Consider the following 20,462-nt stretch of genomic DNA (forward strand, 5'->3'; position numbering starts at 1 on the left):
ACAGATGATCGAATTTATTAGTTTTTTTGTACTTGTTAGGATATTTCTATAGCTTTTGTCTTTTTGCCTAATAGGATTGGTTTTAATAAGAATTCATGTAATAAAGTTAGCTGTGAAATTGTGGAATGAAAGCTGTACTTGGAGACCAAAAAAAAAAAAATGCTGAGAGTGTGATATGATTCTGAAGCATATTGAATTAACCACCCTGGAAAACTCATTTATCTGCTTTGAAATTTAGTTTACTTTTTGAAGTGAAAGCACTAAATCTGTCATAGAATTAATATGAATATGGAAATGCTTTTTAACTATAATGTTTAAATATCAGGATGGTCTCTGTAATTTTATTTAGCTATACTTTAATTGGCTTTCAAAGTCCAAAGACAAGCACAATATTAATATTTCTAAGTGGGTGTTTTAATTTTCCTAGGTGCCCAGGTTTTTTTGTTTTTCACCTTAAGATTTAACTGATATGCAACTATCTTGCATGTTCTGCACATGTACCCTAAAACCTAAAATGCAATTAAAAAAAGATTTAACTGAAGTAAAATGTATATACAAAGAAGTGTACACATCATAAATGGCAGCTTCATGTGGTATCACAAAAAGGACTTGCTATACAACCACCTTCTAGTTCAAGAAATAGAACATTACCAGTATCCTAGAAGAGATGATTCTAATTTTAAAAGATTAATAGTGTTACCTGAATTCTTTTAAGAAATCAGAATATGGGTTACTGCTCAGTTGCACGATTAAGAAACCCACACTTTGTCGGAAGAAATTTTAATACCAGAAATCTTGGGACATTTTCAATTAGAACATATGGAATAATCAAACACCAAGATGCCATGGTTATTTCTACAGTAAAAAGTCTTCTTAACAATTGACTTTCTATGCCTTCTTCAGCCAGTTTATTGGCTTCATCTTAATTCCCTGATATTTGAATTAAAAAACAAAGAGGCTTCAATATTGAAAAATAAGTTAGAAACTCGTAAATATGAGGCTATACATTGTCATTTTGGGATTAAAATGTTCCTTAATTTCCGATTCAGATAATGTAATGTGCTTGAAAGTTTCAGGAGTGCTGTTACATTACCTCTTTTTTTTTTTTTGAGACGGAGTTTCACTCTTGTTACCCAGGCTGGAATGCAATGGCGCGATCTCAGCTCACAGCAACCTCCGCCTCCTGGGTTCAGGCAATTCTCCTGCCTCAGCTTCCCGAGCATCTGGGATCACAGGCACACGCCACCATGCCCAGCTAATTTTTTGTACTTTTAGTAGAGATGGGGTTTCACCATGTTAACCAGGATGGTCTCAATCTCTTGACCTCGTGATCCACCCGCCTCGGCCTCCCAAAGTGCTGGGATTACAGGCGTGAGCCAACGCGCCTGGCTACATCACCTCTTTTTAACCTCATAAGAATCCTCTGACATCACTGGATAAATGTTAAGAGAAAAAGAAAAAGAAGGCAATACCCAGAGATACAGTTGATATGAAGTCAAGTATTTTCAGGTGCAGTGGTCTAAATAAGATTCTTTGTGTTGTATAACTTAGGTGAATATCATTTGCATGACAGGATAGCTATATCTCTTTGGAAAGATCCATATTTCCAATGCATAATAACAATTTCTCTTTTAAACTTGATGAAAGTATGCTGATGCCATAGCATGGAATGGTGAAAGGAGAACCTTAGATGTGTTGACTCTGAGCTGTTGTCTCACACTGAAAACTTGGACATGGGTCAGGATTCAGAGAAACCGGTCAGTGTGTTTCAGGGGCTAAAAAAGTATACTGTAGATGCCTGAGTCCTACCTAGTCAAGTTCAAATACTTCAAATAAATGTATCTTATTGTTATTAGGGGTCATAAACAAATGATCTATTAATTACTGCAATAATAGGTACAAATTTCACATGCCCCCAAATTTGGGTATACATGAAAATGTAACATTTTTTTCTAAATATGTTTAATTTTTTGAGAGCTTGAATACCATCTTAGCATGGTGAAAATGAACTGGTTTCTCCTCCTTTTCTTTTTTGCTGAAACAGCCTTGTCTGAGGGATGGATTCCTCTGATTGCAAGTTATGGTAGGGTGGGTTATGGGTGGATAATAGAGAGCGTAGGCATGGGAGCAAAGAATTATGGGTAAAAATAAATCTTGGTTATTACTTAAAATTATTATCCAATCACAGAGACAAAGCCAGATTGCTATTCATAGAACGGTAGCAAAGAGACTATGCACCAAAGTGTTGAAAGGGAAACATTCTTTTCGTTTTCTCTTTTCCTCAGTCTCACCCACTAACAGGTGAATAATTAGGCTCATTTCCATTTATTAATGTACTGCGTGGGAATTGATACGCATTTGGAGAGTGATTAACAGAAAAACTTGACATGTTTCTTCTAGAAAAATAATGGCTGAGGATTTGGCAGACATCCAGATAACCACAGATACACCAAATTTGGTTTGGGAGCTTAAAATCCTCCTCTAGAACACAGTGGCTTGCTTTTCTAACCAATCTCTTTTGGCAATATGTTCTCTGCCATAAATGATCTCAGGCAGAATAGGCATAAAATGCCAATTGCTTAAAAACATGGAAAATGATAGACATGCCGGGACCCTTGCCTATCCAAGACTATTTAAAGCCTATTTCTCTGGATGGCATGCAGTCAGAGTTCAACATATCCATTATTGAGGATTCTGTGCAGCCTCACATAAAAATGTCAGCAGATTTGAGACTAGTTAAACTGCAGCTTGAATTTAGTAATTGTTTGCGTTATAATTGCACAGGATTTGAAAATGTCAAGGCTTTTGAATGTATAAAATTGCTTCTATGTTCTCAGTAATCACTGTATGAAATAGCATTCTTCCTTACATTACGATTTAGTACTATCATCATATGTCCTTGCAACTGTTGACTTTGAAGTCTTTCTAAAGTCTCTAGTAACTTACTTTGTTAAAAAGGCTGACAAAAAAGTAGAGGGCAAAAATTTAAGTAAGGTTGTATTGCCTTTCTTAGGATGGCATTTTTATTGGAATTTATGAGTGATTGTGGAGAAATCATTATAGAGCTGAAAGGAATTTACAAGGATCATCAGATACACATCCTTCATTTAATAAAAGTGTGTCCACACTACACTGTATATCAATTAAACTAAAAATTTAAAACATAGTGTATTACATATGAACAGTAACTGAAAGGAAAATGCTATTCTTTTAATTTTCTCTTTTTCTCAATCCTGACACATAGAGGAGAGTAATGGGCATAGTTTTTACTATTTTCAGAAATATTTGGTCTTCATTTTAAATGATATCTCAGAGAAAAAGTCTATATCCTTTGATCATTATGCTGAAGATAGAAGATGTCTTTAAGGTTATTTCTCTTAAGGATAGCTGACAGCTGTTGTTAATTGGGCTGTTTGTATTTGGATGGCTCTTTGCTTCCTTGGTTCCTTGTCCCAAATGGTTCTCAGGTATTTATATTTGCAGCAGATGTTGAATATTTCCTTTTGAGTTCTAAGAACAACTTGGTTTGGTCATATGTTGGCTATGATTTCCTTGGCAATCCTATTAGGACTTAATTGCTAAGTATATTTACAGTGTGAGTTTTGGTAAATCAGCACTCAGAACATTTAAGGATTCTAGCAGAATGAATGAGCTTCAGTGTATCTGCTTACCTGAAATTCAATGAGATCAGAAGAAACATAACTTTGTCCCTTGCCATATTTTGTTTTCTTGGATAGGTCAAGCAACTCTTTCTCCCTAACAATTATAAAGCGACTTTTTTCTATAAACAAACACACAAAAACAAATTTGTTTTTGAAGGATTTGAGTGATTAACTTAGAAAGCCTTATGTGGTCTGATAAGTATTTTGTGGTTGTCTATTACATGCTATGTCTAATGGCTTTTATCTTCTGGTTTATTCTGTGAACACCCACTCACGAAGAAAATTTGTATTCAACTTATTTTCTTGCATTTCCTGGCATGACCCTCCAAACAGTCATTTACTTATCCATTCAATCATTCAATCACTGCCATGGTTTGAATGTGTCCCCAAAGTTCATGTGTTGGAAACTTAATCCCCAGTACAACAGTATTGGAAGGTGGAGCCTAATGGAAAGTGTTAAGGTCAGAGTTCCACTGTCATGAATGGGTTGATTGAGTCATCAGCCACATGTCATGAATGGATTGATGAAGTCTTTGACTTCAACCTCTTGCTCTCACTCACCCTCTCTTCTCTCTTCTACCATAGGATGACATATGAAGAAGATGCTGGCCCTTAATCTTGGACTATTCAGCCTCTAGAACCATGAGTTCATATATTTCTGTTCATTATAAATGACCTAGTCTCTGGTATTTTGTAATAGCAACACAAGGCAAACTAAGACAGTCACTTATTCACAAGTACATATCAAGCTCCTTTTATGTCCTAGCATAGTATACTATTTTACTATTGGGAAACAAAAGTGAATAAAACATAACCCTCTGTCAAGAACATTCAGTCTTCTTGCAAAATTAAGACATACGCAGGTATTTATTATATTGCTATTATAATGGGAAACATTAAGAGGTATTTCAGAGTTGAAAGGAGGGATAATAAGGAGGGAAACTACAGTATAATATTTATACATACTATCTTTGTTTATATGTGTGTGTATATATTTTGCATTTTATAAATAAGTATAGATTTATATATAAATATTTGTACGTAGTGTGTTTGTGTATGTGCTTTAGAGGTAGTGCTTTCTGTTTTATTTTATTACCAAAGTACTGTGTTAAAAGAGCACCTTGAAGTATTGTTAAGAGAAGCGACTAAATTAGAGAGTACCAAGACCAATAGATATCCTTCATCCAAAATTCCATTTATTGGCCCTACATGTAGAATTGATGACTTTCTTCTTTTTTCTCTTTGTATTCAGTGAACACAAATATGTAGAAAGTGCTGCAGGATGGCAAATATTTTTTATTGCCGTGTGAACTAAATATGCAACCTCAAACCTAATATACAGTGAGAAAATATTTGTCAAATGAATTAATTTGGGAAGCCCAGATAAGTAGCATCCCTCAGTTAGTTATAAATCACTTTGAACACTGTAATGAAGACCCAAAATAATACTGATATAAGTAAGATAGAAGTGTGTGTGTGTGTGTGTCTGTGTGTGCACATGCAACAATCTGGTGTAAATAGTATAGGTCTTTTTTTTGTCATTTCATGATGTCAGACCCAAGTTTCTGTATTTTATTCTGTTACTGCCAATAAGGTTTTGCCTTCATTTATTTGGATGAGTATAACTTACTATATTACCTAAAATCCTGCTAGCAGGAAGAAAAGGAAGAATATGGACTTAATCATTTCCAGACTATATTCAGGGAGTTACACTTTCATTCATATACTGTTAGTCACAATTTGTCATGTGGCTGCAGCTAATTGAAAGCATGGCTGAGAAGTGTAGGCATTAGTTGAGCAGCCATATGTCTCAGGTAATTGGATCTAGTTAGCAGTTTCTGCTAGTACACATAGTGAAAGCATAATGTCTATTTCAATGTAATTTATTATGTTATATATCCACTATAGAATCTGGAATCCACTTTAATTCTGAATATGTGAAATGAAGACCCCCCCCTCCCCAACTTATTCTCTGACAGTTTTTCTGGCTGAAGTAAGTAGCTCCTGATGTTCACTGATTATCAAAACAGTGATTATTAGAAGAACATCATTATAGAATTTTCAGCATATTTTCCAAGAAAACCATCTATTTCCCTGTTGGATTGACCCTGCCCTTCCCATTCAAGAATATAATCCAAATAGAATAGATCACCTGGTTTTCTTAATAAGTGTTCCAGATTGCTTATTGGTTCATTGTTCAGTAGGCATTGTGCCAGGCTGCTGAGACCTGTTGAAGGCAGGGTTATATATTTTTGGTTAAAAATAGGCAGGAATCTTTATTGTATCCATTCTCCATAATCTTACTAAGACATGACATAATTTGTCATAATACAAGACAAATTACAAAAATAAGATAATTAGCTCTATTTTATATCAGGAAGATCGTATGGACTGCCAAACATCATAGGGTAGATGTCTGACAGAACTAGATGCTTCCGCACCTGAACTAAACTGCGTTTTCTCCCCCATTTGTCCTATTTCTTTAAATATCAAAGGATTGAGGGAGATTTCAAACACGTTTGGATTTTGTCAGGTCATAACATGACTGAACTGATTAGGGGCTATTTTGTGGTCATTTCACATATCAGAGAACAGGATGAAGCCTCCTTTCCTTTATTGCAAGACGTTCGCTTGACAGGTGGTGAAATTCAAGAAGATGAGCTTTGACTGAAACACATATATGTTCTATGTAGTCAGCAAATTCATCCAGGTAAAAGTGGATGATGATTTGTAATATGAGATGGAAGAATTCGTTATTTTCCTCTACTCCACATAATTTAATAAGTGTCAGATTCTTAGTGAGTACATATTCTTTAACACCCTTGATTCCCTGAAGGATACATATGGGGTTTTATATTCAAATTCTATTATAACTCAGATGTGAAGAAAACATAGAACATCTTTATTTAGTCTACAGTAAGTCTTGACTTTCTCCTAAGTATTCACTTGGTAATTAGTTGGAAAGAAAATTAATTCTTAATCCTATTTAGTTTATATTTGATAAGATTTGGCTCTATGTCATCATCCAAATCTCATGTTGAATTATAATCCCCGGTGTTGGGGGAGGGTCCTGGTGGGAGGTGACTGGATCATGGTAGAGGATTTCCCTCTTACTATTCCCATGATAGTGAATAAGTTCTCACGAGATCTGGTTGTTTGAAAGTGTGTAGCTCTTCCCCCTTCACTTTTTCCCTCCTGCTTTGGCCTCGTGAAGACTGTGCCTGCTTCTTTTTTGCCTTCTGCCTTGACTGTAAGTTTCCCAGGGCCTCCCCAACTCTGCTTCCTGTACAGTCTGTGGAACTGTGATTCTGTTTAACTTCTTTTTCTTATAAATTACTCAGTCTCAGGTAGCTCTTTATAGCAATGTGAGAATGGAGTAATACACTATTTTAGTGCAGTAATGTAATGGATGGGGCATAGTCTTTCTTGCATAAAGTTGCTCTGGTGCCCAGACAGCCTTTCCCTCTGCTTGCCATTCTTCTGAAGAATGGCATCTAGCAGTATTAAGGAATTATATAGTGAGACGGTGACTTCTTGACCTCTTCTGGTCTTCGTCAGTGGGTACTGGCTCTCATATGCTATCTGTTGGCCTTCTAGATTCACCTCGGTTTCCATTAGCTTCGGATATTGGAATTCTTTCCATGTCTTTCCTCTAGCCCACTGACCTAGTGTTGCTGCCTCAGTGTGCCATGGACAGCCACATTGGGGCTCTATTTAATCTGATTATGGGTCTCTGGAAGTGAGAGCTAAACCTCAAGCTTCCTCTGCCTGATTACTTCCATATTTCTACAGCAGGAGGACAAGGAACATAAACTTTATACCACGGGCATTATAGCCTTAAGTAGTGGATAGGAATGTCTCATTTACACTTTGAAAGAGCGCCATGAACTGAGTTGTTGACCTAATGAAGAGGGAGGCAAATATTTGAGGAGAAATTTTCTTAAGCCATTCACTTACCATTCTGTCTATAGCAAATTCTAATGGCTATGCATTGAAGACCCTGGCAAATATAGGATGTCAGAGAAACAGAAAAGAAAGGCAGATTTGAACATATGTATGTCATGTCTATTTGACTCACGTACTAAATTATTTGCAGTGTGTATCCTGTGGGATCCTAACACCTGATCCCTCCAGCCAACACACAGATCCTAGTTTCTTATTCTGCTGTACTCATATGACAGAAGAGTTATTGCCCTGCTAACATTATAGCTATTGTTGAGCTAAAAATATATTTGTTCTACTCTTTTTGCAACTATCTGTCCTCTCTTTCATGCACACTCCTTGAAGAAAGGCAAGGTGACTTTTTGCTATTGTTTTTATATGTCCAGTAATGGACATAGAGGGAAAGCAGAGATATTCTTCTTTCTGTGTAGATTTCAAGGAGACTCACTAAAATACACACATTACAAGCCAATGACAAAAATAAGGTTCATTTTTCTGGGAAGAATGAAGCACCTGTAACAAAGTGACTATAGGACCCCAGGCCTGAGCTGTAGTCCATAGAAAACAGGCCATGTAGTCAAATAATTTTGGAGACTTCTGAACGTTGTATTCCTTTCTTGAAACAGACAATACAAATTAGCATGTCATGGGGTCCTACAGTTTAAAAACTAAATTTTGCACAACATACTGTTTCCCAGGGTGGCGGGCAGTTCTTGTTCTTTCATTAATTTTCTGGGAGAACTTTTTACAAAATCATTTGAGAAATGTTGAACTCTGGAGCATGATTCAGAAAATGATGGTTTAGGTACCAAAACCCTTAAGACATCTTTTTTTTTTTTTGAAAAATGAAAAAGATTTTAATGCTTGGCAAATAATCATTTTCATATCCGGAAATTTCCTTGATTGATTACATGGTATCAGGTGCATGTGTGTGTGTGCATGTGTGTGTGTATAATTCACAAATAATGCCAATTTTCCTGCGGAAGAAATGTTTATTCAGATGTTTTGTTTATTCTGGTGTTACATCATTCCAAGCAGTTCCACAGCCAACAGTGGTAGATGCCATGTACATTTCCTCTTTCAGTAGTAAATGCTGCAGCTCTTTAGTCTTTCCTACTCAGACCTGCCTGGCTACTTTCACACAAAGAAAATAACAGTATCTTCAAGTTGCTTGCCAGAATACTGTTTTAGTCTCATTTAATTATATTCAACAGATATTTTTAAAGGTCAATGAAAGAGGATAGTTTATATTTTTTCTATAGCACAGTTTTCTCAGTTTTGTTACCAAAGCCAAATTGAAAAAAAAAAAACTCCCTAAGAAACACAAAAATATCAATTTTTTAAAAAGTGCAAATCATACTGGAATTTATCAAAATTTTAAATGTTAGTAGCTTGGCAATTATATTTTTCTTTATTAAATGTTACTGACTATTCTGAGTTTTTTCCTCAGAGGTTGATATTTATGTATTTTGCCAACTTGTATCTTGGCCTCATGTCAGGCCGCTGCTGCTGTCTCAGAATTATAAGTGAATATTGAGGCTGGGACCCTTCTGAGGCTTTACCAGATGTGCTGAGTTTAGCCTTCAGCAAAACTGTATTAGACCTTCATCAGCATATGTCTCCTTGTCATACAGAGCAGATGAGAGGTTGCAGAGCAGCTTGAATTCCAGCCATTTTCACTAAAAGCAGCAAATAATGGGATTAAATATTTAATTAGACAGGGGAGATTCCAGATTGGAAGAGACTCAATCACAACTTTTACAGAACATGTATTTAATTTCCATTTCCCAGGAAAAAAACACTGTTAAGTGATCCCTCTGTAAATTATGCAGAAAAACTATTTCATTCCACAGATTGTCTTACAAGCGCCAAATATGTAAGTGTATATGCTGGAGTTAACACTCTTACCTTTAGATAAGATTATAAATGAGTTTTACAGGATTTCCACTTTCTCAAATGTGGATGAATAAAGTTTGTTTGGATGGAGTCACTGAGTAAATCATTGGAAGACCCTGGTATTGCAGAAGTGAAACTGTTTTGAAAGATGAAAAACCTTGGTTCTTGTGCCAGCTGTGGCTCTCATTAGTTGTGCTACGTGGAGAAGCCACAACTCTCTGGGCCTTAGTTTCCTCACCTTCAAATTGAATGACTTGTCTACATAAATTTAATTGACATCACTCATATTTCTGCTGACTTTATATTCTCTCATTTTCCTCTGTGGGTGGTCCTATAGCAACATCTGTGGGAACTTGGATATACAGCTTCATGACTTACTGTACCTGCTGATTTAAAGCAAAATCCAACGACAAAACAAGATAAGTACGAAACTCGGAAGCTTTATCTAATTGTTTTATAGATAGTAATTAAAATATTTCATAATTTGTGGTACAACTTTGTCTTAACTCCTGGATAGACCCTTTCCCAAAGGCGAAGTACAGCTCCATTTCTAATTACTTATTAGTTGTTGATCATGAGATGTTTTTGCCATTATATTGTCAATGCCTTAAGACCAGCATCTATAGGCAGAGCCACTGGCAGTGTAGTCTATGCTTAATTTTAGCCTTTTCCTGGATCTTCATTCAGATGGTTTAGAGGCTTGCTTTTGTGCTACCATCAAAGAATAGAAAGCACCCAGTTAAACTCATTTTTGTCTCTTTCTAAAAGCCTGCACACCTTTATATAGTTGCTCCTTAGTTTCCTGACATAATTCATTTTATTTCGAATAACTGCAATACTTCTCCTTCCCCTTAACAATGTATTCTTCTGAATTTTACCTTTTCCAAATGCTACTACTTCACATTTTCCTGAGCTTTTGAATAGTTGTTCCTCAGAAGTATTTAATGGATGAATGTGAGATGAACAGCACCGGTGATTTGAAAAACGCTTCAGGATAATGAATGTAAAATTATTTTAAAAAATGAAAATAAATATAATGTCATGTGGAAGCCAGGATGTCTTGGGAAAGACACATAAAATACAGGATGTCTAGAAACTCTGGAAATACAGGTGGTTATATAGTGTCATCAAGGACCTCTTCAATCTGTATAAAAATAATTTTTTCCCAAGTTTAATGGAAACCCTATATAGGGGATTCTGTGTTTTAAAGTGTTGACTGACTTCTTAATAGAATATTTATCTTAAGTTGATCAATAGGTTCCAGCTGTCTATAGGAGAAAAACAATGGTGACAAATTATGTGGAAATGTATTTCTTACACAAGGTCAACCTGGAGATGGACATTCTGGAGCTGGGATGGTATTTCCACAGTGTTTTCAGGGACACATTTCTATTCTCCTGCTCTACCATTTTAATACAAACCTTCAATGTTCCATATTATTTCACGATAAATAAAGTGACTGTTTAAAGAAAAAATAAAGGCAAAAAGCAAAAAGAGAGCACCCATCAGCTGAATCTGCCAGCCTGGGAATCCCACACAGCACTTGAATTTGCATTTGATTTAACAGGTCTAGGGAGAGGCAAGGGAAACTTGGAAATACAGTGTGTTATTTCTGTTGCCAATGTATCCAGCTAAAAATAGCCTTCTTTTTACAAGGAAGAAGGGGACAATGGAGGCAATAGAAATCTCTTTAGAGAGGCAATATGAAATCTCTACCTATACATGTAATCCCTCATTTTGTAAGTGAGGAAACTGAATCCTGGTGATATTAAGTGATTTACTAAAGATTACATGAGAATTATTTGATACAAAAGCTGAAATAAGTTATACAATACAATAAGTACAATAATGATACTTCCCCAGGTAGTATAATCTGGTAAAGACTGACTGACCACTTAGAGCCCTCCTAAAAGGTGGTATTTACTTTGATCAATCTTTGTTAGCTTGTGATGCCTGGACAAGCATCCTGAGAAACTTGCTAGAAATGCAGACTCAGGCCTCACCCTAGACTTGCTGAATCAGAAACTATGGGAGTGGGCTCAGCAATCTGTGTTTCCACTAGCCAATCAGATGATTCTCAGCCATTAACACTGAGAACTACTCTCTTGTATGATTTTATTGTGGCCTGTAGTCTTTCTTCAACTTGGCTCCTCAGGCTTGTAAAGTCTGTACCATTTCGGTAGAATTAATCCAGAGACCCTGACTCATGCTCACAAAAGGTACAAAATACCAACAAAAATAAAGTCATTTCATTGATTTACAATGAAAAATGGAACTGTCAGGCAGATCAGAAATACATGTCATTCTAACCAACACATTTTTCCCCCCTGAGGGCAATTTTATGGGAAACCAAATTATCAGAATGAAACTTGGAGAGCATTTTCTATTTCCATATTTTAGGACTATAAGTCTAAATGTTTTATACTGTGGAGATCACTAAAGTCTTATTAAATTTACAATCATATAATGCTAAGGAAATTAGAGAAATAATGTCTATATAATGTAGATCAGTATTGTCCAAAACAATATAATGTAAACCACATAATTTTAAGTTTTCTATTAGCCATGTTAAAAAATAAGAAATAGGTAAGATAAATTTTAATATATTTCATTTAACTCAATACATATAAAATATTTCAGTATATAATCAATACAATTGTTGAGATATTTTACATTTTAACTCTTTGAAATTTGGTGTGTATTTTGCATTTATAACATATTTCAGCACAGAATAGCACCATTTTAAATGCTCAATAGCGTTTCCGTACTTTGGAGCGTTTCTACTGAAATCTTTTATATGTTACCTATGAAGTCATTTGAGTATATTTCCTTTTTGGTTGTGGATGTTTGAGTACCTTTTAAATGTATTTTCAGGTTATTTGTCTAATCAACCTTTCTACTTCTACTTGAGCCAGTTTTGGTAATTAATTGTTTTTGCAGCAGATTCCTATGTTGTCTAGGTTATCAAAAGTTTTGTAAAGTTGTGCATCATATTCATTTCTAAGTAAAAAATCTCAATAGCTATTATTTTTCTGACTTTCTTTCTAATATAATTTGTGCCATCTGTATGTTTTCATCATGTCTGCCCAAACTTTTTTACCTATATTTTCAAATTTATTTATTTGAATAACTGTATAAACCCTTAATTCATGCTTCATTTTTATTTTCAAATTCTTGAGTGAAAAGCATAGTTTATTTATTTTCTCCAAAAATAACTGCACATTTTTCTCTGAGAACTGTTGGGGATAAATCCCACAGTGTTTTGTATTTTGTTCTTTTAGTCGTCATTATTACTAAATAGTATAAGATAGTGTTTTGCTTTCTTCTTTGATCTAAGTATTATTTGAAAATGAGGTGCTTAATTTAAAGATACTAAGATTTTGTTGGGGGCAGGTGAAGGGCATATTTTTTTATTCTACTTTAAGCTCTAGGGTACATGTGCAGAGTGTGCAGATTTGTTACATAGTTATACATGTGCCACGGTGGTTTGTTGCATCCATATTCCCATCATCTACATTAGGTATTTCTTCTAATGCTGTCCCTCCCCTAGCTCCCCTGACAGGCCCTGGGTGTGATGTGCCCCTCCCTGTGTTCATGTGTTCTCATTGTTCACCTTCTACTTTTGAGTGGGTACATGTGGTGTTTAGTTTGCTGTTCTTGTGTTAGTTTGCTGAGAATGATGGTTTCCAGCTACATCCCTGTCCCTGCAAAGGACATGAACTCATCCCTTTTTATGGCTGCATAATATTCCACAGTGTATATGTGCCAAATATTCTTTATTCAGTCTATCATTGATGGGCATTTGGGTTGGTTCCAAGACTTTGAATTGTGAACAGTGCCACAATAAACATACGTGTGCATATGTCTTTAGAATAGAATATAATCCTTTGAGTATATAAGTGGTAATAGGATTGCTGAGTCAAATGGTATTTCTAGTTCAAGATTCTTTAGGAATTGCCACACTATCTTCCACAATTGTTAAACTAATCTACACTACGACCAACAGTGTAAAAGCATTCCTATTTCTCCACATCCTCTCCAGTATCTGTTATTTCCTGACTTTTTAATGATCACCCTTCTAACTGGCATGAGATGGTATTTCACTCTAGTTTTGATTTGCATGTCTCTAATGACCAGTAATGATGAGCTTTTTTCCGTATGTTTATTGGCTCCATAAATGTCTACTTTTGAAAAATGTCTGTTCATATCCTTCAACCACTTTTTGCTGGGGTTGTTTTTCTCTTGTAAATTTGTTTAAGTTCTTAAGTAGATTCTGGATATTAGCCCTTTGTCAGATGAGTAGATTGCAAAAATTTTTTCCCATTTTGTTGTTGCTGGTTCACTCTAATGATAGTTTCTTTTGCTATGCAGAAGCCCTTTTGTTTGATTAGATCCCATTTGTCTGTTTTGGCTATTGTTGCCATTTCTGCTGTTTTAGTCATGAAGTATTTGCCCATGTTTATGTTCTGAATGGTTTTGCCTAGGTTTACATCCAGGGTGTTTATGGTTTTAGGTCTTATGTTTAAGTCTTTAATCCATCTTGAGTTAATTTTTGTATAAGTATAAGGAAGTGATCCAGTTTCAGCTTTCTGCATATGGCTAGCTAGTTTTCCCAACACCATTTATTAAATAGGAAGTCCTTTCCCCATTGCTTGTTTTTGTCAGGTTTGTCAAAGATCAGTTGGTTGTAGATGTGTGGTATTATTTCTGAAGCCTCTGTTCTGTTCCATTGGTCTATATCTCTATTTTGGTATCAGTATCATGTTGTTTTGATTACTTTAGCCTTGTAGTATAGTTTGAAGTCAGGTAGTGTGATGACTCCAGCTTTTTTTTTTTTCTTGCTTAGAATTGTCTTGGCTATGTAGACTCTTTTTGGTTCCATATGAAATTTAAGGTGTTTTTTTCCCTATTCTGTGAAGAAACTGGAAGCTTGATGGGGATAGCATTGAAGCTATAAATTATGTTGAGCAATGTGGCCATTTTATGATATTGATTTTCCTAACCATGAGCGTGGAATCTTTTTCCATCTGTGTCCTCGTTTATTTCCTTGAACAGTGGTTTGTAGTCCTTTTCAAAGATTATCTCAGTAGATGCAGAGAAGGCCTTTGACAAAATTTGACAGCTCTTTATGCTAAAAACTCTCAATAAACTAGGTATTGATGGAATGTACTCAAAATAATAAGAACTATTTATGACAAACCCACAGCCAATATCATACTGAATGGGCAAACCTAGAAGCATTTCCTTTGAAATGCAGCACAAGACAAGGGTGCCCTCTCTCACCACTCCTATTTAACATTGTATTGGACATTCTGGCCAATTAGGCAAGAAAAAGAAATAAAGGGATCAATTAGGAAAAGAGGAAGTCAAATTGCCTCTATTTGCAGATGACATGTTTGTAAATTTAGAAGACCCCATCATCTTAGCCCAAAACCTCCTTAAGCTGATAAGCAACTTCAGCAAAGTCTCAGGATACAAAATCAATGTGCAAAAATCACAAGCATTCCTATACACCAATAACAGAGAACCAAATCATGAGTGAACTCCCATTCACAATTGCTACAAAGAGAATAAAACATGTAGGAATACAACTAACAAAGGCATGTTTTAAGCTTTTTAAAATTTAGAATAGTTCAGATTAATAAAACAGTTTCAAAGACAGTACATGGAGTTCCAGTATACAGCACATCCAGCTTCCCGTGAACATCTTTCATTAGCATGATACATTTGTGACAAGTAGTGAACAAGTAATGATACATTATTATGAACTAGTTAGTTACTTCATACAGATTTCTTTAGTTTTTGCTGTTCTTTTTCTGTTTTATGATCTTATTCTAAATATCACATTATATTTATTGATCATATCTCCTTCAAACCCTCTAGATTCTGATAGCTTCTCAGACCTTTTTTAACTTTAATTATCTTGAAACATTTGGAGTTTTCCCTGATTTTAGATTTGCCTAACGTTTTCCCTATTACTAGATTGTGAATATAAGTTGTTGATAAAAAAGACCATGGAGGTAAAATGCCATTTTTGGCATGTCTAATTAAGAGTACATCCATTGACATGTATTGACAATGTTAAACTGATCATAGCATAGATAGTGTTTCTCAGATTGGTTTCACTATAAAGTTATTCTCCCTTCTTTCTGCTTTTCATCTGTAGTCACCCAAAGTATAAAATAAAATTTAATGAGTCCATTTTCTTCAGTTATATTCCAGTATTGTTTTATTTATTGTGTTGCTCAAATTGTTTCAAGTTTGGCAATCAGACATTCTTTCAGTTAGTTCCTGTGTCTTTTTCTATGTGTTTTAAGCATGTCCTCCCTTTGAACACTGGCACTACAAGGTGTTCTAGGTTCATTTTTTATATTTTGATTCCCTAACTTATAATCAGTCTTTTCTTCAAGGAGCTGAAGGGCTTTTTTCTTTTTCATCTTTTTCTTTCTTTTCCTTCTTTCTTTCCTTTCTTCCTTCTCTTTTTTCCCTCCCTCCCTCCCTCCCTCCCTCCCTCCCTCCCTCCCTCCCTCCCTCCCTCCCTTCCTTCCTTCCTTCCTTCCTTCCTTCCTTCCTTCCTTCCTTCCTTCCTTCCTTCCTTCCTTCCTTCCTTCCTTCCTTGTATATGGCAGGAAAAAGTATAAATATGGCAGGGAAGAATATATATATAGGAATATTTATGTATATAAGAATATATATGTATATAAGAGTATATATATATATATAGAATATATATAAAAGGGAAAATATATTTTCCCTGTTTTGTAAACTGCAAAATTTTTTCTATTGTTACTCTGGTTCTAATTCTAATTCTTCTAAAACACATAAGTAAACATTTACTCTTCTGTCAATATCTAAAACTTTTAAGTATCTATATCATAGTCCAAACACAAATTTTAATGAACTTTTAGTTTTCTCTTCTTCAACCATCACAATTATAAAAATTGACTTGCCTGAAGTTAATTTGAGAGAGTTATTTACACATATTTAATGGTTATATAATAAACATTTAACTTTTTTGTTTACCTTGCTTATCTTTTTTCCCTTTTGGATTTACTTGCTGGTGTTCTTCTGGTATTTTTCTTTCACTCTTGAAAGTTATATTATCTGCACGTGGAGTTTAATTTTAATGTCACATCATGGATGCACTCATTTTTATGTATTCCTTTAAGCATTCAGAGTTGCAAGCAACAATTTAGGCCTCAGTCAGTTTCTTAGTCCTTTGTAGTTAACCTACATTCTCTGCCCCACATTATTCATGGGTCTTTTAGGGTTAATACTTTTTCTATGATGTTTTACCCTTTTTACTGAGATATATTTAGGTGTGGATTTGGAAAACAATTTATATAACTTTACATTAAATATGGCTTTTTAATTTGCAGAGTTTTATCTTTTTATAGTTTATTTATATATTCATTTATTTAGATATGTTTATGTAGTAGAGTTGTCTCTTCTTTCTCCATTTTGTTCTTTTGGGTCTTGTATTAACAAGCTTCTGTATTAAAAATAAACTTAAAAAATATTAGAAAGATAAGGAACCAACCTAAGTGCCCATTGACCAACGAGTGGATAAAGAAAATGTGGTATGTATACACTGCGGAATACTACCAAGCCGTGAAAAGGAATGAAATAATGTCTTTTGCTTGGATGGATCTTCCATTATTCTAAATGAAGTAACTCAAGAGCGAAAAACCAAATAGCATATGTTCTCACTTGTAAGTGGCAGCTAAACTGTGAGGACACAAAGACATACAAAATGATATAATGAACCTGGGGATTTGTTGAGGGGGCAGTTTTCAGGGGGCGAGTGATAAAAAACTGCATATGGGGTACTGTGTGTACTACTTAGGTGATAGGTATGGTAAAATATCCAACTTTGTCTCAATAGAACTCACCAAAATAGGCTTTGGGATAAACTCTACCCCCAAAACTATGGAAATAAAAAATACAAAAATTTTTAGATATAGCATACAATAAAATGCACAGAGCATAGCTGTGCAATTTGAGTGTGATGAATATTTAACACCTGCATAACTAACATTCTAATCAAAACATCAGAGATATGCAACATTTCCCAAAGTCCCCTGTGTCCCTTTCCAGGTGATCTCCCTTTTGCCCAGAGGCAGCCACTGTTTTGGTTCATAGTTTTGTCTGCTTCTGAGTTTCATGTAAATAAGTCATATAATGTATCCTCATTTTTGTATGCTTTTTTCTCTCAGCATATTTTTGAGTTTCATCTGTTTTGTGCTTTGTACCAAGTTTGCTTCCTCTTATTACGGATTGGTAATTGGAAATTCACACTATATGAATATAATACAATGTACTTACCCATTCTCTCTTGATGAACATTTGAATTGTTTCCAGTTTTGGCTGTTATGACGATTGCTGCGATATGTCTATTTTGAAAATTGCAAAAAATTGTTTTGTACAAATCTTTTTGAGGTTATACAGTTTCAGTTTTCTTGGGTAGGCAGTTCAGAATAAACTTTCATGTCATAAATTAGGTATATTAAATGTGTAAAAAACTACCAAACTTTTCTAAAGCAGTTGTACCATTTTAAACATCCATCGGCAATGATAAGAATTCTACTTACATCTTCACCAATATTTCAATTCATAATATTTTAAATTTTGTGTATATAGTGGTATCCCATTGTGGCTTTGATTTACCTTCCCATGATGATTAATGTTGAGCATCATTTAATATGCTTATTGGCTATATATATACATATATATATATATATATATATACACATACATATATATGATGGATCTCAAGTATTTTGCTCATTTTTGTTGGCACATTTATCTTTTAATTACTGATTTATAGACATCCTCTATATATCCTCCATATAGATCATTTTTCAAATTATTTTTCCAATATTTTCTCCTGATCAATGACTTACACTTTTTCATTTTCTTAATGTTATGGCTTAATGAGAAATTTTTGTTTTTTTTTGAAATTATGGATTTTTTTCTTTATAGTTGCTACTGTTTGTGTTCTTAGAAGTCTTTTCTACTATAAAGTTGTAGAAATATTTCTGTATTAACTTCAAAGAAACTGATTAGTCTTGATATTAGGGCTTATAATCCAGATGTTTTGTTTACATATAGTGTGAGATGGGAATTGAGGTGTTTTTTTTTCTCTCCATAGATATTCAATTGTTTCAGAGCCATTACTGAAAAGATGTAAAGATGTTTCATTTCCCACTACATTATAATGATGCATATGTAGCTGCATATCTCTTTCTATTTTGTTCCATTTATCTGTTTGTTTATTCTTATACCAATCCTGTACTCTTAATTACTGTAGTTTTATAGTAAGCCTCCAAGTTAGGTAATGTAGGCTCTCCAACTTTGTCCTGTTTTCAGGATGTTTAAGGCACATGCTTTTCAGCTGATGATTGTTATGGAAGCAATTTCTTTTTGAATATTTCTGAAAATATGAATTGTATTGATTCTGAAGCTCTACCTGTTTTCTCTACTTACTCTGTTTTCAGGACAGTCACTTAGGAACACTAGCTCTAGTGCACATAGGAGAGATCATTTTTGTAGGTAAGATGCAAACCACTGGTTTCCATTTGGGAGCTCCCCACCCTCCTTCTCATCCTCTTTATCAGTTTAGCTTTTCTGAGCGGCAAAAATGCTGTCATACTCCATTTCCTCTGAAATTGGCGTTTCTTCAAAGTGTGATGCTTTTGGATTCAAATTTGTTCCTGAGAGGGAAGATGTCTTTGAACTTCAGCTCAGGTGGAGTCCTTGTTTCTCTGGGCTTTTGCTGTCATTGGAGAACAGATGGTCATTGTTGTCCTTGAAGGAGGATGTTCAGGGCTTATATCATCTTACCTCTCCTGTCTCACTAAAAGAGGAAGAAGGTTTATTTCCCTTCAGGTATGCCTAGGATTGAAGAGGCTTCCAAGAATGTGGGAATTTCAGTTTCCAAACCAGGAAAATAGGCAAACTAGAACCAATTGCTCACCCCACCCAGGTGTACTACCAGGTACTGTAGAGAGCATGACCTGCCTAGTCACCTCTCCTTATTTGAGTGTTTATTATAAATAAATAAATAATTTATAATTTATATATGTTATTAGTTAATTATAGCCTTCCTTTTATTATTAATATAATTCAGTATTAATCTGTATGCATAGAGTAGGGAAAGCAAGTAGAAATAGTGGCAAAAGTATTTATATACTTAATATTAAACATGACTTTTCATAATTTTATTTGGCATTTCCTTCCTGAAAGAGTTAGGAGTCACTGACAATCCAAGGTACTTCTGAAAGAGCCAACTTAGGTGAAGAAACTGGAATTATGTATCGTGAGCTGAATGTACCTCTGCAGCTACACACCAGTCAAATCTGGAAGGGCAGAGTTGCCATATTTCTTGGCTTATAAACCAACAAACATTCTTCCTGGCTGCTGCCTCTTTCTCCCCTTTCCTTTTGTAGCCACTCTTCTATTCTTTATTTTTAATAATTTTTTAAACTTTTATTTTAGGTTCAGGGGTACATGAGAAGGTTTGTTATACGGGTAAACTCATGTCATTGGAGTTTTTATACAGATCACTTCATCACCCAGGTATTAAGCCCAGTTCCCAGTTATTTTTTCTGTTCCTTTCCCTCCTCCTGAACTCCAGCCTCAAGCAGGCCCCAGTGTCTGTTTCCTTCTTTGTGTCCATGAGTTCTCATCATTTAGCTCCCACTTATAAGTGAGAACATGCAATATTTAGTTTTCTGTTCCTGCATTAGTTTGCTAAGGATAATGGCCTCCAGCTCCATTCATATTCTCACAGAAAACATGATTTCATTATTTTTTATGTCTGCATAGTATTCCATGGTGTAGATATACCACCTTTTCTTTATCCAATCTGTCTTTGATGACCATCTAGGTTGATTCCATGTTGTTGCTATTGTGAATAGTGCTGCAATGAACATTCACATGCATGTGTCTTTATGGTAGAAT

The 20,462-nt window shown here is 34.9% G+C and overlaps 1 long non-coding RNA gene across 2 annotated transcripts in view; it reads left to right on the forward strand.

Moving 5' to 3' along the window:
* Window positions 1–20,462, forward strand: part of LOC128929955 (uncharacterized) — a 356,823-nt gene that overhangs the window by 277,526 nt on the left and 58,835 nt on the right. The window lies entirely within an intron of this gene.

This window comes from Callithrix jacchus, chromosome 17, assembly GCF_049354715.1.
Source record: "Callithrix jacchus isolate 240 chromosome 17, calJac240_pri, whole genome shotgun sequence".
Taxonomy (NCBI): Eukaryota; Metazoa; Chordata; class Mammalia; order Primates; family Cebidae; genus Callithrix; species Callithrix jacchus.